This window comes from Macaca fascicularis, chromosome 7, assembly GCF_037993035.2.
Source record: "Macaca fascicularis isolate 582-1 chromosome 7, T2T-MFA8v1.1".
NCBI classification, from domain to species: domain Eukaryota; kingdom Metazoa; phylum Chordata; class Mammalia; order Primates; family Cercopithecidae; genus Macaca; species Macaca fascicularis.
The window spans coordinates 68984338-69011733 of record NC_088381.1 but is presented as its reverse complement, the minus strand read 5'-3'; the positions used below and the strand labels follow the sequence as shown (position 1 = coordinate 69011733).

The 27396-nt window shown below is 42.2% G+C and overlaps 1 protein-coding gene across 11 annotated transcripts in view; it reads left to right on the top strand.

Annotated features, from left to right (window-relative positions):
* Positions 1-222: 222 nt before the first annotated feature.
* Positions 223-27396, top strand: part of PDE8A (phosphodiesterase 8A) — a 179701-nt gene continuing 152527 nt past the window's right edge. For all 11 annotated transcript variants that reach the window (XR_012415303.1, XR_012415302.1, XM_073996593.1 and 8 more), the window contains exon 1: positions 223-857. The gene's annotated coding sequence lies outside the window, so the exon portion shown is untranslated. The remainder of the gene's footprint in view (positions 858-27396) is intronic.

The window sequence follows — 27396 nt, the reverse complement described above, 5'->3', positions numbered from 1 at the left end:
CCCTATCCCGGCGGACGTGGCCCGGCCGCCCTTAGGGGCTTCCCTAGGACCCCGCGCCTTAACCCCGGCCAGCGGGAGCATCTAAGGCTGGCCTTGTGCCCCACCGGCGCTTGGCCTGGGGAGCTTTTCCGCGAGTCGGCGGCCCAGCGGGGGGAGCGGCGTGGGTGTCCAAAGCTAGGCGGAGTCTGGAGCCGGGGAGGCGGCGGCGGCGGGAGCGGGAGCGGGGCCGGGCCGGGCGCGGCCGGGAGCTCGCCTCCCCCGGGGGTCGCGCCGCAGCTCGGCGAGGGCGGCGTGGCTCGCGCGGCGTGGACTCAGCCGCTCCCGGGTAAGGAGAGCGCAAATCTCCTCCCCCGTATTTCCCCGGAAGCGCGGCCGAGGCGAGCGCGGCGATGTGAGGGAGGCGGCCGGCGGCTCCTGCCTCAGGAAGGGCATGTTCGGAGGGGCGGCCGCGGCACGCCACCCGCCTCAGTGCTCCCTTCCCACCGCCGCCGCCGCAGCGCCCGCACCGCGATAAAAGAGGCGGCCGCGCTTCCTGACGCGAGATCCGCGCTCGCCGCCGCCCGCCCAGGCGGCGATGACACGGCGCCCGCGGCGGTCCCGAGGCGCCGGGTGGGCCGTTTGCTGACCGGATCGCGGCTACCTGCCAGCGTGTCCGCGGCGCCGCCGCCAGCATGGGCTGTGCCCCGAGCATCCACATTTCCGAGAGCCTGGAGGCCGAGGACGCACCTAGCCCCGCGGCATCGCCGCTGTCGTCCGGCGGGCCGCGCCTCCCGCAGGGCCAGAAGACGGCCGCCTTGTCCCGGACCCGCGGCGCCGGCCTCTTGGAGTTGGAGCCTCGCGACGGCAGCGGCAAGAAGGTAAGGGGCGCCGGGCACTCTGGGGCGCCGGGAAACTCGGGCCCGGCCAGTCAGTAACTTTCCCTCAGGGGCCGGGCGGGGTCCCCCTCCCCCGGGCCTCGGTGCCCTCTTGCCCCGCTTTGGTTGGTTCTGATTGACGCCAGTCGCCCGCCTTGCCGGGGCAGCGTTCAGAGAAGGACTGACCCAGGTGCCGCGACCCTGATTTCCTAGGGTTGCGATTAGGACGTCGCCTGTGTCGCGGCGTCGGTTCCTTGGACACATCCGACTCCCGGAGCGGCAGGGCCCACTGTGAACTTGACTGAGGCGCTTGCATCAATTTCCTCTCCAAGAACTGGTGTTGGAGGGAAACCCCCAGGACATTCTGGCGCGCCCCTGCAATGTTAAATCGGTGTGAACTTTGTTCTTTTCCTGTGGTACAAAGGGAAGGGCGACTGGCCTCACCATTCTTTTCCCTTTCAGCTTTGTACATGCAGTTGCAGTTTACCATTTTTTTCCGGACTATTAGAATGTAATCTGGAACATCAGCTTTGCTTCATTGCACATGTATTTGAGGTCCACGTTTATTAGCATACATACTGTATTTAAAGCATATGTAATTAGAAAATACTGTGAAACGCGATTTTTGAAGCATTCAGCAGAACAAAGTTAATCTTTTATTAAGCAGACTTACTGGGACATGTTGTGACTGTTTGAGGTTGTTTTTTTACGTTGCGTGTCTTCTCCAGCGCATGTTGCCTTGGCTTATGTTTTGTCAAAGTTTCTGGGCTTAGTCTTTGTTAAGGTTTTCTAAAGGAAAGATACAAAGGAAAAAGAAAAATGTGATCATGAAGGCACACAGCAGCAGCTTTCCAGTTCTCTCATTTCAGAATTTAAAGTTGGAACTCATGCGTTGGTTTATGTTTTGTTAAACCAGTAACAAACAACAACGACAACAAAAAATTCGTGAATGGCTGCAGATTGTTGGCTGTCATCCCTCTCATCACGACCAGTTTTTGAAAGAGTAATTTGCAAAATTTGTTTGATTTTCCTTGCTTGCTGAGAACTGCTGAACATCCCAAGTTTGAGGGATATAGTTTGATGTACTTTGTCTTACATTTCTAACAGTCGTCATGATACTTTTTCTGTATGAAAGAGGAAAGTCTTTTTCAGTGTTGCGTAATATAGTTGAAGTGATTTCCCCACCATTCCCATACCCTAAGTGAAAATTCAACTTTGTTCTGATTATCAGAAATTGAATTCCTTCTCCTATAGATTCTTTAAAGAAACCTCTGATGGTTTAGACTTACTAACTCAAGGTGCTCTTAATATCAGTGTTAAGCTATGTGTTAAGCCTACCTAACTGGCTTTAAAAAAGCGTTACACAGGTGCATATGGAAACTTTAACAGCTTTCAAGTTTTCAGTCCAAATCTAACATTGGTTATTTTGCAGACTAATGTGATACTTTCAGATTACCAAGTAGCCCTTTTAGTAAGAGGCCCTTGTGTCTTACAGGCTTTTTTTTGTGGTGGGCTGGGTGTCCTAAAATTCACCTAGGTGTCTTGTAAGCCTCCCTGGTGCAGCAGCAGCTTGCTTTAGTGCTATCGCAGTGCCTTTAGGTCCCTGAGTTTGTAAGTGCTTACTTCAACCATTCTTCCCTATTGGTAGACTATTGTCTTGTGTTGGGGGCCCAGAAAATACTTTCATCGTTGAAGTGCCTAACCCAGTGGCATACACATAGTAGGTACTAAATAAGTGTTTACTGACTTCTTTAAAAATTGTTAACTGAATGATGAAACATTTTCAGTCATTGGAATTTGATTTCATAAAGCCTCCTATATAGACTTCAGAATAATAGTATTTCCAGAGCAGGAGTCAGATTATGAATTATAACACCACAACCACAGAAATAATAGCCCCATACTTGTTATTCATGAACTGTACATGTCGATACCTCATTTACAGATATTTTCATTTAGGCATGTCGGATAGTAGAGCAGAGGTAAATGTCAGCATTTTTTCTAGTCTAATATTTTTTCTTTATGAGAATGCATCTTTTTAAATTAAGATATTAACTATACTCTGGAAATTCATGTTTAGAGAAAGTAAACTGCTAGCAATTTAGCAAAATTAAATCAAAATTAATTTCTTTATATTAACATCTCAAGATGCAATTTAATTCATTACAAAATTTCTTTTTAAAACAGTAAGTCAGCATATCTAAGTGAATTTCAACAAGAAATTCATTGGGGGATGCTTTTATAGTCCTACAGTATTTAATAAATACCAGTTTATCAGTGTAGGTGGGAGATTGATAACTAATTGCATTTTCAGGTTAAGCAGTATGTACCCTGCGTTAAAGTGTATCCTGCATGTATTCCATGGAGCAATATGTGAACTGCTAATAAGTATGAGAAAAGAGTTCCATCGTCTAGTAAGTTTTTGGGAAGTACAGGTTGAATATCCCTAATCAGAAAATAAGAAATGTTCCAAAGTCTGTTTTGAGTGCTGATATGATGCTCAAAGGAAGTGCTCATTGGAGCATTTCAGAGTTTGAATTTTCAGGTTAGGGATGCTGTGAACTGGTAAATATAATGCAGATAAAAAAAAAAAATCCGAAATCCAAAACACATCTGGTCTCAAGCATTTGGGACAAGAGATATGCGGCCTATACTGGCTCAGACTAAGTTCAGCAGAGTTCTTTTATGTAGCACTTGTCAGAGAACCTAATTTGTGAAAGTAATCTGTGAGTGTCTAAGTGGTTTTTAGAGTGTGCAGCATTTCCTAAACTAGTTGATTATGGAGCCCTTTTCTTGAGGTATATGTCAGGCAGGCCACATGTTAAGACCTGATTTTTTTTGTGAGATACCAATATTCAAAGTACAAGAAATATACTTAACAGTAAAACTCAACGAATGTAATTTGCTTCTTAATGATTCCAAAGGTACTTTAGATTTTGTAATATATTAGGCTGTGTTGTCTGTATGAACTTATTTAAGTATTACTAAAAATACCCTCTAGATGTTTATTTGTTTCAGGAGTTTAAGTTTATGTGGTTATAGATAGTGAATGCTGTGTTAAGTTTGTGAACACTTAAGAGTTTTGTTTATTTTTAATCAGTGTGAGCCTTAATTGTAACATTTTAATATTTTCTTGCCAGTCTTTGGATTTACCCCATTTCCTCTTTCCCTAGCCAGGACTTGAGTTGCCCTTGAAAGATTTGCATGTAGTGTTGGAGACCCTATGCTCTCCCCCCACCTTCCTTTTTGCAAACACCCACTGCACTGCTAATGATTGATGCTCCCCGCACCCCCAGTAATCAACTCTGTGAGATGGCAATCATGTTTGTTTTGTTCACTGCTATATCCCCCAGGCCTGGCACACAGTAGGCCTTCCATAAACATATGAATTAGATAATTTTGTGAACCAGACTGTAGAAGTTGAAAATCCACCCAGGCCAGGTAAGTAGAAATAGAAGCCAATTTTAACTAGAGTAGAGACTATAAAGTTTGGATTTGGTTTTGTGGAAATCTCTGGTTATTGCTCTTCAGAGCACTGTACGAGGCAATAATATATTTCTACCCTGTTCAGCAGAGATTTCCCTATAAAGAAAAATTAAAGAGGCTGGATGCAGTGGCTCATGGTTATAGTCCCAGCACTTTGGGAGGCCAAGGCAGAAGGATTGCTAGAGCCCAGGAGTTTGAGACCAGCCTGGACAGCATCTCAAGACTCCATCTCTACCAAAAAATAAAAAAAAATTAGCTGGGCATGGCACTGCACACCTTTAGTCCCAGATACTTGGGAGGCTGAGGCGGGAGGATCACCTGAGCTAAGAAGTTCAAGGCTGCTATGAGCCGAGGTCACATCACTGCACTCCAGCCTGGGCAACAGACAGAAACCTTGTCTCGAAAATAAATAAATAAATAAATAAAAGATGTAAGGATTAGTGCAGCTAAGGTGATAGATAATAGTACAGCTGCATGCCAACCGCTAATCAGGTGTTACTGCTATCAGCACTCACTCAGAATCTCAGACATTCTCCAGTTGGTCCATTTCTGTTTCCCTTTGCTTCTGTCATTCGCTTCCTCCATCCTCTTTTCTCTTACTTTTCATCACCTCCCCTCCCACTTCCATCTTCCTCCTTGCTTTTTTCTGCTGGCCCACCTTCCTGCATGAAACTGGCCACTCTTGCCATCTTAGTCAACTAAAGTTTAGTGATTTCTAAATGTTAGTAAGCAATGGAATAAAATTTATTGCCTGCTCCTAGTTTACAAAGTGGATTAGTCAAAATTTTTTTTTTTTTTTTTTTTTTTTTTTTTTTAAAGACAGAGTCTTTCTTTGTTACCCAGGCTGGAGTGCAGTGGCACAACCTTGGCTCACTGCAGTCTTGACCTCCTGGGCTCAAGTGATCCCCCCACCTCAGCCTCCCAAATAACTGGGACTACAGGTGTGCACCATGCGTGGCCAGTTTTTTAAACTTTTTTTTTGTTGAGATGGGATCTTGCTACGCTACCCAGGCTAGGCTCACACTCCTGGGCTCATATGATTCCCCCAGCCTCAGCCTGCCAAAGTGCTGGGATTACAGGTGTGGGTTACTGTGCCCGACTGATTACCTCAAATTTTATATTTGGCAAAACTAAAGCAATTTTCTCTTTGTGTGTGACCTGACTGATTTTTTTCCTCCACTAGGGGTCTTTGACCCTTGCTAGATTATATGGAATTACTGAAAGTTTCCCTTTGCAGGTGTAGATGAGAAAAATGAGACCAAACTTTCTGCTGCCATAAGTGACTACAGTTTATCTCCAGAGCTCAGGGGTTGTGAGTTCCCTCATCATTGTGTTCTTGTGCCTCTCAGTATATAGAAAGATATTTCTGTATTCATTTTCTTGAATTCCTTTTACATACATAAAATACTTTGCATTTATGTCATTTTTTTTAGTACTTACTGTCATTGCCACCATAACTTTTTAAGTGTGATTCTTAAGATAGACATTGTCACAATTCTGTCACCTTAAACCTGTCCCTGACCAGCTTTGACCCTCACGTTGCTGAGGCAAGGTTTAGATAGGGTCTGTGGTCCCTTCTGGCACAAATGTTTCCTGTGAAGTGGCTTATGACTCTGGTTTTCCCTTGGATAGCTTGCTCATTTTGATTGGTTCCTTTTTTTTTTTTTAGACAGAGTTTTTTGCTCTTGTTGCCCAGGCTGGAGTGTAGTGGTGCGATCTCAGCTGACTGCAACCTCCGCCTCCCAGGTTGAAGCAATTCTCATGCCTTGGCCTCCCGAGTAGCTGGGATTACAGGCTTGTACCACCATGCCGGGCTAATTTTTTTTTTTTTTTTTTTTGTATTTTTAGTGAGATGGGGTTTCTCCATATTGATCAGGCTGGTCTTGAACTCCTGACCTCAGGTGGTCTGCCTGCCTCAGCCTCCCAAACTGCTGGGATTATAGGCGTGAGCCATCGCACTCGGCCTTGGATTGCTTCTTAAATAGGAGAAGGTTCATGATGTGAGGACACAGGGTGAGGCAGACATCTCAGAATAACCTTAAAGGACAGAATATTTTAAAAAATTTAAAAGAAAAAAAAGAACAGAGGGAGAAGTACTTAGGACATGAGTAATCCCTCAGTCTTACCCAAGCTCAGTGGCTTCATCCTGGTTTCTCAGTACACTGAGGCAGTAGGAGGTGATGGATTCTGTAGTTCTTAGAGTGCAAACTATTCATGTTAGTAATAACCACCATTTCTTGGATGCCCTCTGTGTTGCAAGCACCATGTTAGATGCTTTAAAGATATTATCTCATTTAATCCTTTCAACCCTGTGAGGTGGCAGGTATAATTTCCCTTTAGCAGATAAGACACCAGAGGTTAGAAACTTGCCCAGGGTCATACATTTAAGCTGGGATTCAAATCCACTCGTCCTGGCTCTCACCTGCTAGGTTGTTACTCTCTGTTAACTAGCTATGTTCATTGCATTTCCCATTCTTTCGTCTTCTGCTAAGCTGCAAATTTCACAGGTCAACTGGGTTTTAAGCAGGCATCTTGAATCTGCATTATCAGGATTTTGTTAAGTTTCGACTTACTGAGGAAGTTGGTTACAGCCCTACCTTAGGTTCCTGAGTTTGAGGAAGTTGAAGTCATCTTCAGCCCTATCCCAGTTAACTCCTGAAGCCAGATATTTTGTGATGCCCTCCGATCTGCCCTCTGCTGTCTGAAATGAGTTGGGAGGGCATCCCTTGGGAGTTTTTTTTTCCTTTCCTCTTTCTCCTGCTCAGGTTTCAGGCAGCCTGCCTTACCAAGAGTTCTCCAGGAGCTGGTTCTTTCCGTTGCCCTTTGCCTAGAGTGCTGTTCCCCCACCAGTGCTGCAGGCACCTATCTTCCCAGGAGTTATTCAGGGCCCAGCTGAAAGCTTCCTTGAGCCCTTAGCTGGCTTGCACTCTTTTCTCTGCTCTTGGGACCTGCTCCTGTATCCCTGTGAGCCTAGGATTTCTGTCTTCAGCCTTCTGCTAGATTATAGGCTGCTTGAGGGCAAGTACTGTGTCCTAGTTTCATTATAGTTCCCAAAGTGCTTGGCACACTCGGTAAATATTTGGATAAGTACACCAGTCTCTAAGGCTGAAAGGGCTTTTATTCATGTTCCACGAGTCTATCTCACCTTGTTTAGATTTAACAAAAGTTGTTGGGGTGTGTTCTGTGTTTTAACAGAAAGCTAAAATACCCTTAAGCCAGTGATTAATCTGTGGGGTGATTAGTAAAGCTTTTACCTCTAATTTTGGCTGAGTTAGGGTTGAGCAATGTTCCTGGGTCCCCTCCTTCTGTTCTACTTTTGTTCTGCTCTGTTTGGTAAAGAGTGGTAGAGTATCATGTCAGAGAGCTGTTTTGACAAGTTTGTATTGCATGTCGTAGCTACAGGCACCATATTTGGTTTGCCCATCCACACAGACAGGAAGGATGTTGCAGATTTCCCAGAACTTTGAGGGTGACCTCAAGTAATTTGGGATGAAGGACTTTGCCGGTGCTTTTATTCTGTATTGGTTGGAAATACACCTTTGCTGTTCATCCTCTTTCACTGCCTGCCGTCTCTCTTTCATGTCCTATTAGTGAGCACAGGAGCTGCTTTACTTCCTCTTACTCTCCTTATAGGATAACCCAAAGAGCTAGTGGCACATTAGCAGTTCCCAGGTTGTCTGCAGAGGTTTGGTGTTGATGGCAGCTCCCTAGTGTTAAAAGACTATAGGAGGAGGAGCCAGAAGATGTGTGTTTTGGGTCCAGCTCCATCAGACTTTGGCCATGTGATATTTGGCAGCTCCTGATCCTGAGTTTTCTCAAATACGGAATGAAGCTAGAACACCTGGGTTCTGGTGAGGATAACTAAAAATAATCTGCGTGAAAGTGTTTTGTAAACTCCAGGACACTGTCACACGTAAGGATTGACCATTTTCTTATGAGAACCTTTCTTAAAGGCGAACTTGGTTCAAATATATTTGTTTTTTAATGCAGCTCTCATTTTTAATATAGTTTTGTTTTTCTCCAATATTTTGTGAAAATTTTCAGAGCAAAGTTGAGAGAATTATGCACTCATATGCCTGCCATCTGGATTCTGCAGTTAACACTTTTCTATGTTTGTCTTATATCTATCCTCCTTTATCCATCCATCAACCCGTTTTATTTTTGGATTCGTTTCAAAGTAAGTTCCACCCATCAGTATACTCAACCCCTAAATATTTCAGTATGTATATCAAGTACTAGAGCTCAAAATTTGAATTTTGGGCATGGTAGCACACACCTGTAGTCCCATCTACTCAGGAGCTGAGGCAGAAGGATTACTCGAGCCCAGGTGTTCGAGACCAGCCTGGGCAATATAGCAAGACCTCATCTCAAAAGAAAAAATTAATTCAAAATTAAATAAATTCAAAGTTTACTTGTTTAAGTGTGAAATGCCATAAAGTAAAATGTGTAAATTTTATGTGTACCATTCGTGAGATACGACAAATGTATATGCCTGTGTACTACAAATCTCTATCAAGATAGAGAATTACACAATATTATAATCACCCCCAAAAGTTCTATTGTGCTCCCTCTCCGTTCTTACCCCCAGCTACCAGCAACCACTGTTCTGAATTTTTTCCATTATAAATTATTTTTGCCTGTTCTAGATTTCATGTAAATAGAACCTTACAGTCTAGATTATTCTTTTTTTTTATAAGGCTTATTTCACTCAGCATAATGTTTTTGAGATTCTTCTATGCTGCACGAGTCAGTAGTTTGTTCTTTTTTCTAATTAGTCTGTTACATGAATAAAGCACAGTTCACTTATTCATTCTTTTGTTGATGGATACTAGGGCCATTTCTAGTTTTTGGCTATTATGACTAAAGCTACTATGAATATTCTAGCATATGTTATTTTGTGGACATATGCTTTCATTCCTTTTGGTTAAATACCATGAAGTGAAATTGCTGGGTCATAGGATAGGTATATGTGTAGCTTTTTAAGAAACTGCTTGACTTTTTCCCAAAATAGTTATTCAATATTACACTCATGCCAACAATGTATAATAAAAGTTCAGTTGCTCTACATCCTTCCCATCATTTGGTGTTAATCAGTATTTTAATTTTAGCCATTCTGGTGGGTGTGTAGTGATATCTCATTGTGGTTTTGATTTGTATTTCCTTGATGGTTGATGATTTTGAGTACTTTTTTCATGTGCTTATTGTTCATTTACTGTATTGTCTTTTTAAAGTTTTTATTTTAATACTTTTTTATTAAAAGGAAATATAAATATCATCATGACCTCTGGGCAGGGAAGGACTGATTAAGCAAGTTACACAAGGTATTTCCATAAAGGAGATGGTTGATAAATCCAACTACGTTAAAATAAATACCTTCTCATCAAAAGAGTGAAAAGGAAAGCTGCAGACTGGAAGAAGACATTTGCAATGCATAGTACCAATAAAGGATTAGTACTCAGAGAGGTCCTAAAAATAATAAGAAAACAACAGCCCAGTTGAAAAATTGGAAAAGGTTGGAACAGGCACAGCACTAAGAGGAAACCAAATAGCTAATAACATATGAAAAGATTTTCGACCTCATTGGGGAAATGCAAATTAAACCCACAGTGAAATAACATTTTATACTCATCAGATTGGCAGTATTTTGAGGAACTGCTCAACGTTAGGTAGAGGTGTAAATTAGTTCAACTACTAGGGAAACCCATTGCCATTGCCAGGTAGGGTTGAACAGGTGACCCTGTGACATAGCAGCTTCTCTCCTAGAAACTCTTATGTAGCTTTACTGGAAACATGTATGAGAATTTTCAGAGCAGCATTACTTTTAATTGCAAACTTTCCTGTAAAACCCAAATGTCCATTAACAACATAATGGATAAACAAGTTGTGGTATGTTCAAAGAAAGGAATACTTCACAGCTGTGAAAAATGAATGGATTACAGCTGCAGATATTAACTTTCATAAATCTCAAAAACTTAATGTGGAGAGAAGAAGCCGTCAACAAATTTATAAGGTATGATTCTTTTTATTTAAAGATTGATAGGCTGGGAGTGGTGGCTCACACCTGTAATCCCAGCACTTTGGGAGGCCGAGGCAGGAGGATTACTTGAGGCCAAGAGTTTGAGATCAGCCTGGACAACATAGCAAGACCCCATCTCTAACAAAGAAAAGCTAAACAATATATAGTAATACACACATAGGTGTTAAAAGTTACCATAAAATCAGTTCAGGCAAATAAAGTTTATTTTAAGTACTTAAATGTTTAACATGTTAATTTGAGTGCCTAATATAGAGGCTGTAAGAGGATAACAGGCCCTGCTCTCAGGAAACAATTAGTCCTTTCTGGAAAGGTGGGGTGGGTCTCTGACCTGGAAGTGATGATGGCACCTTGGGGGATGGATTGTGGAGGCAGGAGCTTGGTCTGGATTGGTCATAAGGTACAGAAAGAGGAAAGGAGGGAGAGGTTTGACCTGGGCTTAAAAGACTGGGAGGATGTGGATAAGTGGAAAATATATCTCTGGATAAGGGGAAGGAAGGGTACGGGGGTTGGGTGCATGTTCCAATTATGAGGAGGCTGACCAGGGTTAGGAGGGGAGGTCTAAAAGCCAGGTTGAGGAGTTTGAAGTCCATCCTATAAATATTAGAGAACTCTCAAGGCATTTCATTTTCAGCAGGGTAGTCAAAGGATAAACCTATTTCATGAAGATTAGGTTTCAGGCAAAAATTGCAATAAGTGGGGTGAGGGAAAGCTAGAGGTGGGGCACTATCCACGACCTATTGCAGTGGTTCAGGCACAAGGTATGACCAGGTATGACTAACTTAGTGCAGTGGTTTGGAAGAGGAGGGAATGAGGGAAGGAAAAACTGACTAGTGACAGATTGGATTTGGTGAGTGAAGGGGCGGAGAGTGGAGGGTGACTCAGAGGTTGGGGTTTACCAGCTTAGAAGGACTGTGATAACATGCCACAATTTGTACAGTGCTTTATGGTTTACCAAATGCTATTTTTGTACCTCATCTCATTTGATGTTCCCTAAACCATGGGGAGGTGGAAAGGAGGGATTTTATTTTCCCCGTTTAAGGCCTAAAGAAGCAGAAATTTAGAGATTGAATGACTTGTTTAAGTTTGTACTGACCACTTAACAGAAACAGGTTCACTGTAATAGCATAGGGGAGAAGTCAGAGGGAAGTGAAGTTAGGGAGTTTTTAAAAAAAACCTGTCTTGTCTTTTGGTTCTGAGTTCATCTTATAAAAATAAACTTTTACTTTTCCTGATTGTAAAAGTCATATTCATTGTAGAAAACTTTAAACATACAGAAAAGAACAAGGATCAGCCGGGTGTGGTGGCTCATGCCTGTAATTCCAGCACTTTGGGATGCTGAGGCAGGCGGATCACAAGGTCAGCAGATCGAGACCATCCTGGATAACAGGCGGATCACAAGGTCAGCAGATCGAGACCATCCTGGATAACATGGTGAAACCCTGTCTCTTCTAAAAATACAAAAAATTAGCCAGGTGTGGTGGCAGGTGCCTGTAGTCCCAGCTACTTGGGAGGCTGAGGCAGGAGAATGGCATGAACCCAGGAGGCGGAGTTCTCAGTGAGCCGAAATTGCACCACTGCAGTCCTGCCTGGGTGACAGAGTGAGACTCCGTCTCCAACAAGGATCACTTAAATTGTACAATCACTTAAATTGCACAGTCAGGAGATCATGCCTTATAAAATGGTGGTGTGTTTCCTTCCATCCATGTAGATTGCTTTAAATAACTGTAATTAAAAACTTTTTTGGGCTGGGTTTAGTGACTCATGCCTGTAAATCCCAGCACTTTTAGGAGGACAAGATGGGAGAATCACTTGAGACCAGGAGTTTGAGACCAGCTTGGGAAACATAGTAAGACCCCCATTCGCTATTAAAAAAAAAATGAATAAATAAATAAGCTGGGCATGGTGGTGCACACCTGTAATCCCAGCTACTTAGTAGACTGAGGCTGGAGGATTGCTTGAGGCTGGGAGTTTGGGGTTGCAGTGAGCTATGATTGTGCTACTGCACTCCAACCTGGGTGACAGAGTGAGACGCTATCTCTTAAAAAGCAAAAAACAAAAAAATATATATATATATATATATTTTTTTTTTTGAGACGGAGTCTTGCTGTGTCGCCCAGGCTGGAGTGCAGTGGCCGGATCTCAGCTCATTGCAAGCTCCGCCTCCCGGGTTTTTACGCCATTCTCCTGCCTCAGCCTCCCGAGTAGCTGGGACTACAGGCGCCCACCACCTCGCCCGGCTAGTTTTTTGTATTTTTTAGTAGAGACGGGGTTTCACCGTGTTAGCCAGGATGGTCTCGAACTCCTGACGTCGTGATCCGCCCGTCTCGGCCTCCCAAAGTGCTGGGATTACAGGCTTGAGCCACCGCGCCCGGCCAAAACAAAAATATTTTTAAAGCAGTTTTGTTTTTTAGTTCTAGGAAACATTTAACTATTATTTATTTAAATGCTGTCCCCTTAAATTTTCTCATTTTCTCTTCTGCAGCTCCCTCCAAAAGATAGATTGAGACGCATCTTGATCTGTTCTCCATGTCTCTTCACTTTTCTTTTACTTTCCCTCTCTGTGCTATCTTCTGGAAGGATTTTTTAGCTCAATATTTTAAGTCACGAATTCATTCCTCAAGGTCTACTCAGCTCTTTAGCCCACTGAGTTTTTAAATTTGAGTTTTTGTCTTCAATCTATGGTTTGCTCTTTTTTCATAACTGCTTATTCATGTTTTATGGTTGCAGCATACTCCCTTATCTCTTTGAGGATATTAATTATATTCACTTTAAAGTCCTATTCTGATTGCTGTTTATTAAAAACACTTTTTATTGAGTTATAAATACAATCAGCCAGGGTGTACAAAATCCCTAAGTGTACAGCTTGATGAATTTTCCTCATGCTCCCATGTATCACCACCCAAATCAAGATAACATTTCCAGCTTTCCAGAAGGCTGCCTTATGGCTGTTCATTGTTTTTCAGTATTTTTAACATTTTATGAAAAATCTCAAAATACAGCAGTCTTGAAGAATTTTTCACAGGGCACCCGTGTATACCCAATGCCTGTATTTTACATTAGCATTTTACTGTACTTGCTTTATCACGTATATCCATGTATCCATTCTTCTACCTATCATTTTCCTTTTTCTTTGATATATTTTAAAGTAACTGCAAATGAGGATGGGCACGGTCGCTCATGCCTGTAATCCCAGCACTTTGGGAGACCGAGGAGGGTGGATCACCTGAGGTCAGGAGTTCAAGACCTGGCCAACATGGTGAAACCCTGTCTCTACTAAAAATACAAAAAATTAGCTGGGCTTGGTGGCAGGTGCCTGTAATCCCAGCTACTAGAGGCTCAGGCAGGAGAATCGCTTGAACCCGGGAGGCGGAAGTTGCAGTAAGCCGAGATCACACCATTGCACTCTAGCCTAGGCAACAAGGGGGAAACTGTCTCAAAAAAAAAAAAAAAGTGATTGCAAATGTTAGTATCCTATACTTCCCCTTAAATATTTCAGCATGAATTTGATATTTGTTTAGGTTTTTTCCTTTTGAGGCAACATTTACACACAATGAAATGCATAAATATTTAGTGTGTATTTGCTGAGTTTTGACAAGTGCATACATATATCTGTGTAATCCAAACCTCTATGAAGTTATAGAACATTATTTTCATTCCAGAAAGTTTCATCATGCTCCTTACTGGACAATCTCCCAACCATGCTTCTGATTTTTTTCTTACCATAGATTAGTTTTGCCTGTCCTAATTTTAATATAAGTGGAGTTATACAGTATGTACCTTTTTATTTTTATTTATTTATTTTTTTTGAGGCAGGGTCTCCTTCTGTTGCCTAGACTGCAGTGCAGTGCTGTGGTCATAGTTAACTGCAGCCTTGACTTCCCTGGCTCAAGTGATCCTCCTCCCACCTCAACCTCCTGAGTAGCTGGGAATATAGGTACGCACCACCATGCCTGGCTAATTAAAAAATTTTTTTTGTAGAGATAGGGTCTCACTATGTTGCTCAGGCTGGTCTCAAACTCCTGGGCTCAAGCAATCCTCCTGCCTCAGCTTCCCAAAGTGTTGGGATTACAGGTGTAAGCCACCACGCCCAGTGTATGTACTCTTATATAAGACTTCTTTCCCTCAGCATTATGTTTTTGGGATTCATGTATGTTTCATGTCTCAGTAGTTCATAATATTACACGATTAACTTTTAAAAGCTCACAATAAATATGGTTAAATTGCCCTCCAGGAAAATGGGATGAAATTTTGTAATGAAAAAATCCCTGAGTGGGCATGCACTACTTTACCCTGCCTTGTGGTCAGATTTTTATTTCATAAGGAGCGTGTGAGAGCGCTTTGTGGTGCTTTCAACAATCTGACTGTGAGAGGTGGTATTTTATTGATATTTTAGTTTGAATTTATTTTAGTTTGAATTTATTTCATTTATTATTTGTTACTCTTTATTTCTCCCAAGTATGTTTTGTACATTTGAATTTCCTCTTCTGTGAATTTTTCATGTCTGTTGCCTATATCTCTATTTAGGTTTTAGAGGTTAAATTATTACTTACAAGAACTTTTTAATAAGTGTGAATGTTAAATTTTGACCTCATGTACATTGCAAATTTTTTTCCTCAAGTATCTTTTTCTTTTTTTTAGATAATGTTTAAACATTTTTTTTTAATTTAATGATTTTTAGAACTAGGGTCTTGCTCTGTTGCCTAGGCTGGAGTGCAGTGGCAGCCTCACCGCAGCCTCAAACTTTTGTGCTCAAGTGATCCTGCCACCTTAGCCTCCTGAGTAGCTGGGACTATAGATGTATGCCACCATGCCTGGCTAATTTTTAGATTTTTTTAAAAAGAGACAGAATCTCCCCATGTTGTCCAAGTGGTCTTGAAATCCTGGGCTCAGAGGATCCTCCTGCCTTAGCCTCTCAAAATGCTGAGATTACAGGCGTGAGCTACCTTGCTTGGCAGGTATTTGTGTATCTAAACATAGAAAAAGTATAATAAAAATACAGTATAAAAGATAAGAAATGGGCTGGGCATGGTGACTCATACCTGTAATCCCAGCACTTTGGGAGGCTGAGGCGGGCGAATCACTTGAGGTCAGAAGTTCAAGACCAGCCTTGCCAACATGGTGAGACCCCATCCCTACTTAAAAATACAAACATTAGCTGGGTATGGTGGCGCATGCCTGTAATCCCAGCTACTCAGGAGGCTGAGGCAGGAAAGTCGCTTGAACCCAGGAGGCAGAGATTGCAGTGAGCTGAGATCGCACCACTACAGTCCATCCTGGACAACGAAGCGAGACTGTCTCAAAAAAAAAAAAAAAAAAAAGGGTGGTACGCTTATAGAAGGCACTTACCATGAATGGGGCTTACAGGACTGGAAGCTGCTCTGAGTGAGTCAGTGAATGAGTGGTAAGTGAATGTGAAGGCCTAGGATATTACTAGGATATTACTGTGTACTACTGTAGACCTTATCAACACTGTACACTTAGGCTACACTAAATTTGTTTTAAACATTTTTATTTCTTCAATAATCTCAACTTACTGTAGCTTTTTTACTTTATAAAGTTTTTTTTTTAACTTTTTGACACTTTTAAAGTAATACTTAGCTTAAAACATGAACATACTGTATAGCTGTACATAAGTATTTTCTTTCTTCACATAGTTATTCTATAAGCTTTTTACCATTATAATTTTTTTTCTTTTTGAGACAGGGTCTCACTCTGTCACCCAGGCTGGAATGCAGTGGTGCGATCTTGGCTTACGGCAACCTCTGTCTCCTTGGCTCAGTCAATCCTCCCACCTTAGCTTCCTAAGTAGCTGGGACTACAGGCGTGCACCACCATGCCTGGCTAATTTTTTGTATTTTTTTTTTTTAGAGATGGGGTCTTGCTATGTTGTCCAGGCTGGCCTTGAACTCCTGAGCTCAAGCAATCCACCCACTTTGGCCTCCCAAAGTGCTGGGATTACAGGTGTGAGCCACCGCACCCAGCCTTGATTTTTAAATGTAATGATAAATTGCAGCCATTTTCCCATGTTATTAATTTCTTCAGAACATTTATATGGTGGTACTAATACTGCCATGTACATCTTTTTTTTTTTTTTTTTTGAGACGGAATTTTGCTCTTGTTGCCCAGGCCGGAGTGCAATGGCATGATCTTGGCTCACCACAATCTCCACCTCCCAGGTTCAAGTGATTCTCCTGCCTCAGCCTTCCGAGTAGCTGGGATTACAGGCGCATGCCACCATGCCAGGCTAATTTTTTTGTATTTTTAGTAGAGATGGGGTTTCTCCATGTTGGTCAGGCTGGTCTCGAACTCCCAACCTCAGGTGATCCGCCTGCCTCGGCCTCCCAAAGTGCTGGGATTACAGGCGTGAGCCACTGCGCCCGGCCATGTATATCTTCTTACAACAGGTTTAAGATGGGTATAATTTTATAAGCCTTTGTGCACAAAGACTTGGATTTATTCTTAGAATCTACTTTTAAGTCTTGATTTCAGGTTTTAAAACATTTTAGGGTAGTCTGTACTGAAAACGCCCTAAATTTAAAAATTTTTATATATAAACTTGGCTTTAGATAAGTTATATTTACTTATTGAAATCTTCCATTTTCTTAAGAATTAATTCCTTAGTGGGACCTTTGACTTTACCATATCCAACTTACTTTCTCAATTTATGGAGGAGGAAATCAAAACCCTAAGGCAGTTGGGAGACAGGTGCAAGATCACACTGCAAGTACTGGTGAAGCTGGGACAAGAACCCCAAGCTAACTCTTGTCCTTTATCCCATGACACCTTTTGTATTCATGGGAAGTGAACCAGAGTTACTTCACTCCCTTTGGTCATTTCACTGAGATGGCCTGGCCTCAGACTCTGCATGCTTTTCTAATTCACGTTTGCAAAGTGTACCCTTGTCCAGCAGGCTTTACTGTATCAGAAGCAATAAAGAAGTTGAACACCTGGAATTTCTAAACTTGGATGTCATTAGAGGAGTTGCTAGATTATTGCAAAATGGCTCTGTTTTTATTTTGAATGCATGTACAGATACCTGTTTTTTCATCTTAGTTTGTAACCCATACACTTGGGGTTAGAGTTGGCATGCAGTGAAACCTACAGTATTTATTAATACTTAGTCATTAACTGTATTTTTGATCAGCTTCCTTTACTGCCCTAACATTTTTAGGTAAAAACAGGAGGTCTTGTTCCTTTTTTCTCCCTAAATCATTATGCCCTGTCTTTTTGTTATTTTAGAATTAAGAAATAGGGTCTTAAAAAGCCAAAAATTTCCCATGAGGTGAATTATAATGAAGGCTTTCCTTGGGATGAAGAAGGCAGGCAGGGATAATACCCTGTGGGCCAGCAGTATTTTCAAAAGGCACAGAACACCTCTATGGAGATAATTGATAGTTGACTATATGAGCAAACATATACTTATTTTCAATATTGCTAAAAATTAGTTCTTCCATTAGACACTAATCTCTAATGAGATTAATTTTCAGAGACTATGAGTTAGAAATTGTTTTAGTGGTTTTCTAGTCTGACTTCTTGAACTCCATTGTAGATGTTCTCTTGTCAGTTCTCCCATATACACAGAGAACTCCAGTTTGGTAAATTTTCCTGATAGGTCACATTCTTTTCTTTTCTTTTTTTTTTTAAAGACAGAATCTCGCTCTGTCACCCAGGCTGGAGTTCAGTGGCACAATCTTGGCTCACTGCAACCTCCGCCTCCTGGGTTCAGTCGATTTTCCTACCTCAGCCTCCCAAGCAGCTGGGATTACGGGTACCACCCACCACACCTAGCTAATTTTGGTATTTTTAGTAGAGATGGGGTTTCACCATGTTGGCCAGGCTGGTCCTTGAACTCCTGACCTCAGGTGATCTGCCTGCCTTGGCTCCCCAATGTGCTGGGATTATAGGCGTGAGCCACCGTGCCCAGCCCATATTCTTTATTGAACAATAAAATATTCCCTCATTCATTGAGCAAACCTTTGGTGCTTACCATGGGCTAGGAACTGCACTAGACACTTGCTGGTAATGTGATGATGAATAAGATGTGGCCTCCCTTTTGTTGTTGTTGTTGTTGTTGTTTTTAAGACAGAGTCTTGCTCTGTCGCCAGGCTGGAGTTCAGTGGTGCAATCTTGGCTCACTGCAACCTTCGCCTCCCGGGTTCAAGCGATTCTCCTTCCTTAGCCTCCTGAGTAGCTAGGACTACAGGCGGGCACCAGTACACCCAGCTAATTTTTTGTATTTTTAGTAGAGACGGGGTTTCACCATGTTAGCCAGGATGGTCTCCATCTCTTGACCTCGTGATTCACCTGCCTCGGTCTCCCAAAGTGCTGGGATTATAGGCATGAGCTACCACACCTGGCTGGCCTTCCTTTTAAAATGATAAGCTCACAAGACAACAACTTTACCTCTAATTGTGTGTGTGTTTCCACTGCCCCCTTGATTTTATAAAACCTGTATAGAAATGTAAACATATTGTTGCTGCAATACAGTTAAAAAGAGCAGAGGAATTGAAATCTGAAAACTTGGGTTCAAATTCTGGGCTTTCTCTTTGGTTTTGGTACTTACTTAGCTGTGTGAGCTGAAGCAAATTGAATAACTTCTCTGTGAGCCACAGTTCTTTGTATATAAAATGTGGACATGAGAGAAGGTATAGGAAGATACCTTTTAATCTGTTAATGCAGCCTAGAAGTGACAGACTTTTCTTGTTTTTCTTTGCATGTTAACCAGAGTTTTGTTTTCTCACCAGTGGGTCACTGGAGAAGGAAGCTCTGTTATAATCCTTTCAGTGCTGCTGAATATACTGATAATGGAAAAATAAACAGGGGTGCACTGGTTTTCTGCCCTGTAAACCAAAAAACAGTTTTCAGTGCCAAAAGCTGTGTTTGTCTTGTAAGACCAAGAATGTTTCTGCAATGTAGGACAGCTTCAGATCCCACTGAATCTCTTGGGTAATCACATGGTTTTGGTTTAGGTTCAGTTGTTTATAGGGCTAGCTTTTCTTACTGTGCTCACTTTCTGCTGTAGTAAAATAATGTAGACTGGCTGGAGGTGGTCTCTGGTCAGGGTTATTATGAACTGGCCTTGTTCTTCCAGTGTGCAGACCCTGGCTAATCAGAGAAGTGTACCTGTCCCATAACTAGGCTCTGGAAAGACCTTCAAGCATTGCATGCGAACTGGGCCCTGGCTCCTCCCCACCAGGTCCATTTGGAGTCAGTGGTTTCTAAATGGTGGCAGTGAGGGCTTTGCTCTGGCCCTCAACCTTCTTAGCTTTCTCTACCACTGTAGAGCCAGGTAGCTAAAATAATCTGCCTTGTTTTTCTTCCTCATGAGGAAATTTTCTGGAATTTTTATCCCACCTTATCCATTCTTCTGAAAAACTTGTTTTCAGATCTTATTTTTCTAATTCCCAGATAACCAGAACCCACATGCAGAAGTCTAGGAGATCTGTACCCTGCCAGCAGAGGTTCAGAAAAGGAGCAGAGTGAGCAAATGCAGATATGATTGTTCTATTCCCCTGTCTAACACTCCCTGTGACTCCCAGTTGCCAAATTCAGACTCCTTTCTTTGGTGTGTAAAGCCCAGCATGATGGGTTCCTGCCCCCTCTCCAGCTTCTTGCTGTGCCTCACACACTGAATGTGTTGAGTACTCACATTTCCAGGGACTTGATAACCTCTGGACTTTTGACGGTGCAGTTTCCTTGCCAATGCTCCGCAAGAATTTCTTTCCAATTTATTCAGTGTAATTAACAACAACAACAAAAAAAACCTCAATGAAGGAAGAGCACTAAGAAGGAAGTAGGTAACTGTTAAAAGACTTTATGTCTGGAAAAAATGCCCCCTTTTTTTGTATTTGCAATATTCCACTACAAAAACAAAAAGACAAGACTAAGATAGGATAAAGGGTTCCAACTGTCAAGGTCATGCATGCTCAGAGGTTGGAGAGGTTCCTATGGTCTGCTGTAGGACAGTTTTTCCTTCCTGACTGTTTCACTATGGCCTTGAGGACCCAGAGAGTGGAAGAAGGTTGCAGAGAATGGATGGATATCCTAGGGACTGGAAGAGCATGGCAGCTGATTCTGGGTATCCTTGTTGAACTCCAGGAGGGATTTGAGGTTGTTGAAGTGGCTTCACCTTATTGGGCACCTGAAGACGTTGTCATTACAAATCAAAGATCTTCTGGATTTGATGGTGCACTGCTGAGTGTTGGATTATGAGATCACAGCGTGAGTGTGTGGCACAAACACACTTTCTGTGATTAGCTTGACATGTTTCTAGCTGTGACACCTTATAAAAGCATGGGTCACTAACCTGGAAATCGACTAAGACTGGTATAACAGTAAAGCTATAATGTATTAACTGTTTACTGCATACCAGGCACTGTTTTAAGTACTTTGTGCGTGAACTAAATTAATCCTGTTGACAATCCAGGGGGCTTGAGGTTACCTTAAAGATTCACCTTTTCAAACTTCTACCTTTTTTTTTTTTTTTTTTGAAGAGATGGGGGGTCTCGCTATGTTGCCCATGCTGGTCTTGAGCTCCTGGCCTCAAGTGATCCTCCTGCATTGACCTCCTAAAAAAATTCCCACACACATAAAGCAGCTTTTCAGTTTGTGGACACCAGCTTGGGTGCCCTAAAGTTCAATTCAATTCTGACTGGAATTAGTGTAGACCCTCCAGGTTAAGGACTTGGTCCCATGAGGCTGCCCCCCATTCAGATGCCAAGCGAAAATAGTAGATCTTTAGGTTGCCCCCAGTTGTCCGACTTGGTTACAAATTGGAAGTTCTTATGACCACCCTCTTGGGATTGATGATTTGCTAGACTGGCTCACAGTTTACTTACTAGATTTAGGAAGGATATATTTATTAAAGGATACAAATGAACAAAGAGGTGATACACAGGGTTAGGTCTAGAGAGTCCCAAGCACAGGAGCTTCAGTCCCTGTAGAGTTGGGTGCACCACCCTCTGGCATGTGGATGTGTTCTTGTTCACCAACCTGGATGGTCCCTGAACACATCCTTCTGGATTTTTATGGAGGCTTCATTACAGAGGCATGGTTGATTAAATCACCAGCCGTTGGTTATGAGCTCAACTTTCAACCCATTTCCTCTCCACTTGATCTTAGCCAAAAGGCCGAGAAGCAATCCCCATTTCCTCATCTTTCCTGGGGGAAGCGAGGGAGGTATGCTGAAAATCCCAGCCCTTTAATCCTATGGTTGCTTCCTGTGGTAACCAGCATTCCATCTTGTGGTTATCTAGGGGCTTTCCACAAATTACCTCATTAGCATAAACTCCAGTGTTGTGGAATGGGCTTGTTATGAATAACAGAAGTCACTTCTTTCACCTTTATTGGCCTGGAGCTGCTCCAGAGCTGTTTCAGGACAAAAGACCAAATATTTTAACAAAAGATAAGCTATGAGCGAGGAATTGTGGAAGAAGAGCAAAATATGTATTTCTTATATCACAACTATACTTTGATATTTCCGTATTTTTCATTTTACTTTTTTGAATTTAGTGAGATGTCATTTTTTTTTTTTTTTTTAATCAAGACAAGTTTCGTGATTATATTAGTCAGGTTTCTTTTGACTGTAAGTGACATTATCCAGTCTAAACTAGCTGAATCCAGAAGTGGAATTCGTGGATCAGCATAATCTGGCTTACATAACCAGACCAAGGGAAGGACATGGGTATGCTGGCCTCTGGTACAAATGAAACCAGGACTCTTTTTCCATCTTTCTCTGTCATTGGTGCCATCTTTGTTTCCTTGGGCTGCTTTTTGCTGTTCAACAGGAAACAATGTCCATCAGTAGCTCCTGGCCTCACATTTTATAGCTTCATCAATAGAGAGCTTCTTCCCTTAATTCCGATTTGAAAATCCTAGGGAAAAACCAAGATGGGCCTGGCTTGGAAACACCTGCCCACTCCAACAACCAGTAGACAACCTCTGCAATGGGCAACAACTTTCACAGAACAAGATAGTTGGAATGAGGGGGAGTACCCCTCAGAGGAGGCAAGGGAACTGATCAGAACAATAGCTATCCCTGCACTGGAGTTCAGCCCAGGCCCTGAAACACTTTTCAGCGTAAGAATTAATACTACTTTTATATTTAATGATAGTTTTTATTCCTAATCTGACTCTGAGGCAGTTTGTATTCTGAATTGTCAGAGAACTTTTCCGCTTATTCTGTTTGCTAAGAGAAGAATAGGTAGTTTGTAGGAAAATTTCAACAAGGTTTGACATAGAAATGGCTTCCCAGTTGACTTTCTCCCTTACTTCGTGTAGCCTGCCTAAGAGATATTTAATTCTCATTTTACCCTAAAGACAACTATCTTGTCCTTAAAGAAGAGTGGAAGACTCTTCTCAAAGCAGTGATTCAGGGACTAAGGCTCTTTCCATTTGTGGCTTTTTTATCTTCAACATACGGTTGCCAAGGTTGCCATGCCTCTCTATATGGACAAGCTCCCAAAAGGGAAAAGAGCATGGAGGGTCATGAGTGAGAGGTTTTTAAAGGCCAAGTCTAGAAGTGGTCCATGTCAGTTTATTTACTTTCCATTGGCTACATGGCCACACTTAACTTCAGTGAAGGCCAGGAAATATGATCTAGTTGTGTGCCCAATAAGAAGAGGAACTGAGTTTGAACAGCCAGCAAGCGAGCGTCTGCCATGCTTCTTTGGTAACATTTGTTCCTTCCCCTTTTCCCCTTTGCCATGCATAGTAGTTGTGTAGTTTGGGTGTAATTGAGCTCATTTCCAGCCTCAGGGTGAGCCCCAACAACCTCCTTGCCCCGTTTATTGGTTCAGTAATAGACATATATAACCCAGGCCCAAGCTGAGCAGGACATGGAATTCCTCTGGTCCCAGTTACTAGTTCAGGGGCAGGCATGTAATAGAAACTGTGCCAATCAGACTATGGAGTGGTTGGGGGAAGATGTTCCTCCCACCTCCCTCACAACCCCCCACAGTGAGGACAAAGCCAACTCCTGGGTGAGAACAGGCTTAGAGAATTGCAAACCCATAGAGTGAAGTCCTACCAAACCTTTCCTGAAGCTTGCAAGAGCTGACCCTGGACTCTGTGTTAGCATGAGGCAGTAAATCCACTCTATCGCCTAATACTTTAAGATTAATGTTCTTGATTTGCAACCACAAGCATCCTGGCTGATACAACTAATAAAATGGAAGAGGAACAGGGAGAGAGAAAGGATACAATTTGGATCTCTAAGTTCTGCTTCTCTTTGTTGCTATGGGTTCTATGTTTCTTTGAATACTTGAACACAACCAAATTGGATCTGAATGGATGTATCTTAGTTTCACTTCCCCATTCCCTGGAATTAGAGTGGGGATAATTACATTTTTAAATATATATATATATTTTACCTTTAGACAATGATTTCTCTCTAGATTGAATGATACACAGTCTCTTTGAAGTCATTTTATTTGTCTTCCACCATAATGGAATCATACGGACTCAATGTAGTCCATAAGATTTTTTTTTTCCTGTTTTGTTTTAGTGAGTTTTCTAAAGTTTGTCTTGTCATGCGGGAAGTGTATAGAATACATTTATCATAAACATCGCAGTATGCATTTGGTCTATAGCTGGGTATTATCTCTGTGTTACTATAGCAAGTTTTTTGGTTTTTTTTTTTTTGAAACAGGGTCTTGCTGTGTTACCCAGACTGGAGTACAGTGGCATGATCACAGCTTGAGCTCTTGGGCTTAAATGATCCTCTCACCTCAGCCCCCTGAGTAGCTGGGACTGCTGCCATGCACCACCATATCCCGCTAATGTTTTAATTTTTTTGTAGAGAAAGAGTCTTGCTATATTGCCCAAGCTGGTCTTGAACTCCTGGACTCAAGCAATCTTCCTGCCTTGGCCTCCCAAAGTGTTGGGATTACAAGTATATGCCACTGTGCCCAGCTGTTATTACAGGAACTTGTAATATTTTGAGTTAAATATTCCAGGCCATTTTAGAATTTGAATTAGCTTGTGAAATTTGTTGATTTTATAGCACCTCCATCTTGAAAAATATGCCCCCTGGTGTTTCTGAAAGAACATTTTGAGAGAATTATATGGTATTTAGTAAGGCAATTAGAAGTAACTGGTAAGTATTTAGGGACTATTGCTTAAGAAGCTAATTTGCACAACCAGAATTCATTAGCCCAGGACACAGACACCTTATACACCTGTAGTGACAAATGAAAACTGCGAAAGTCCAGCCTGACTCATTTCTCTCAGAATATGGAGGACAGGGGAGTGGGGACAACCTCAGCATTAGGACTGCCCTCTCTTGTTTCATTTCAAAAAAAGTTTAAGTAACTTAAAAAATACATATAATAGGTTTTTAAAAAAGGAAATTGGGCCAAGGAAACATGGCAAGAACTGACCAGTTAAGCCAGGAGTCAGGTCAGTACGTGGAAACGCATGCCACAGGGGCATGCATGGTTGCCATGGGGCTGGGTCACATGTTCGGCTCTGAGCTTCCACAGCCTCACCAAATAAGAAAACAGTTCCAGGATTCTTGATAATTAAAACTAGCAAGTGACTCAGGAGAAGTACAGTTTCTGAGCTCAGACCTAAATAAATTACTCTCATGGGTCCTTTTAGAGGGACAAGGCTCTGAACAATGTTGCCATCATAAATGTGGTAGTGAATGTTTCTCAGTGCAAGCTGAGGGCAGAATGCCATACACAGATTCCAGGTGGGACTAAAGTACATGGTCCAGGCACTCAGTTAGTTTGATTTGGGAATTAACATTTAGTCTACCTGGAAGAATGTAGTATTACCCATTTTTAATCTTGGCCAATTTTATTTACATTAAGTTGTTTTGAAATGGATATGAGTCTTTCTCCATATGTTTATCAACCATTTGTAATTTATTTTTTTATATTGTCTATTAGTTTGGCTATTTTCCTATTGGAGAATTAGAGTTTTTCTTCTTAATTTGTGTAGATTTTTTAAAAGTTAAGAATGTTAATCTTTTTGTCATGTGTTGTGAATAACTTTTTTTTTTTTCCCCCCTGGTTTGCCTTTTAAACTTGTCCCTGGTAAACATTTTTAGGATTGCTAACTGAAATAGGAGGGGATTAGGCTACTGTATTGAGAGTGGGAGCATGGGATTAGGGCATATGTATATATGATGTCCCTTCTGGCATTAGGGACTTTCGACATGTACTTGAGAAGAGGAAACATTTGGAATTTGGACTAGTCCCTACGAAGAGGAGAGGAGTGGTTGGGGACATGGAGAAAGCACCCTCGGCAGCACTTGGTGCCCAGCTGTGGTGGGACATTGTGCATTTAATTACCATTCTGTAAGCTGTGTGATCTTTTTTGTTAACAGTGTTTGGCCATTCTTTTGTACATGGGTGAAAGACAGACAGTTAGATTGATCTGGAATTGGAATTTTGCATTTTGCAGAATGTCCAGTAGCTACTGATGAGAGAGCAAGAGTGTGGGATGTGGGTTTGGGTTTGATAGAAGGGACAAGCATTAGAGGGGGACTAGGAGAACAGGTGAGATAGGGCCAGGCAGTGTCAGTTAAAGGGGCCAAATGATTAATTATATGCTTAGAGCAGTGCCTAATAAGTGGAACTTCTCAACACGATTCAGCATGGGTGGTGGTGAGTAGTGAAGACTGAAGAAGCAGCCAGCCACAGTAGCACAAAAGCAGGCAAAACTGATCTGTGCTGTTAGAATTCAGCACAGTGGTACTGGGAGGGTACACGGGGCAGCTTCTAGTATGCTGGTAGTGTTGCTTCTTGATCTGGGTGCTGGTTATACAGGTACCTTCAGTTTGCAAAAATAAATCTATTGGTACAGTTATGCTATATGTACTTTCTGTGTATGTTCAACAAAATGTAAAAAATGATGAAAGAGAGCACATACTTTGGTGCGCCACCACTTGTTTTCAGATCTCAGCTCTGCCACTTTATAGCTGCAAGACCTTGGGCAAATTACTTAACCTGTCTGTGCCTCAGATTTCGAGTCATATAAAATGAGAATAATACATACATCACAGGAGTGCTAGGAGGATTAAATGAGTCTCCCAATAGTGTTTAGTACATAGTAAATACTCCCAGAGTGTTACCTATTATTATTTTTTAAGTAATTATTATAAATGCAAATATGTATGAGGGAGAACTGATGAATTGGAAATTTGTGGTCAGAGAAAGCTCTTTGACATTCTGCCAAATGACATCCTAAGTATGGCCATGCAGTGGTGCCTGTAGCGGAGTGGGGTTGGACTGCAGGTCATAGTCAGAATTAAAAGGAAGTGTGAGGTGTTTGTGTTACCATATGAACCTTGACCTTGCCCAGGGTGATGGTAGTACTTGGCGTGAGCTTAAAGCACTGAGGTCCTTTTTTTTTTTTTTTTTTGAGACGGAGTCTCGCTCTGTCACCCGGGCTGGAGTGCAGTGGCCGGATCTCAGCTCACTGCAAGCTCTGCCTCCCGGGTTTAGGCCATTCTCCTGCCTCAGCCTCCCGAGTAGCTGGGACTACAGGCGCCCGCCACTCACCCGGCTAGTTTTTTGTATTTTTTTAGTAGAGACGGGGTTTCACCGTGTTAGCCAGGATGGTCTCGATCTCCTGACCTTGTGATCCGTCCGCCTCGGCCTCCCAAAATGCTGGGATTACAGGCTTGAGCCACTGCGCCCAGCCAGCACTGAGGTCCTTAATGAATGTGAGTGACTTGGAGGTCAAGAGAAGGTGGCAAGGGTGGCATTCCTGTGTGACGTGAGCCTCAGGGTATCTAGGAATGACAGTGGGAGAGTCAGAAGCTGGCTCCCTCTGATAGGGAGTGGTCTGGGGAGGGCAGCTGTGACCTTTGCAGAAAGTCCTATTCCGGGACTTTCCCTACAGTCTCTGTGCCTGCATAGTTAGTGGCTCAGGGAGGGATCAGAAGCCAGGGAACTTTGCAGTGTTGTGATGGTGAAATATGGGTTAATTATGTTTGCTTCAATATATTTTCAGAATTCCATTTTCAGAATTCCACCTGCTGACACCCATAACACTCTGTCAGACTCCATT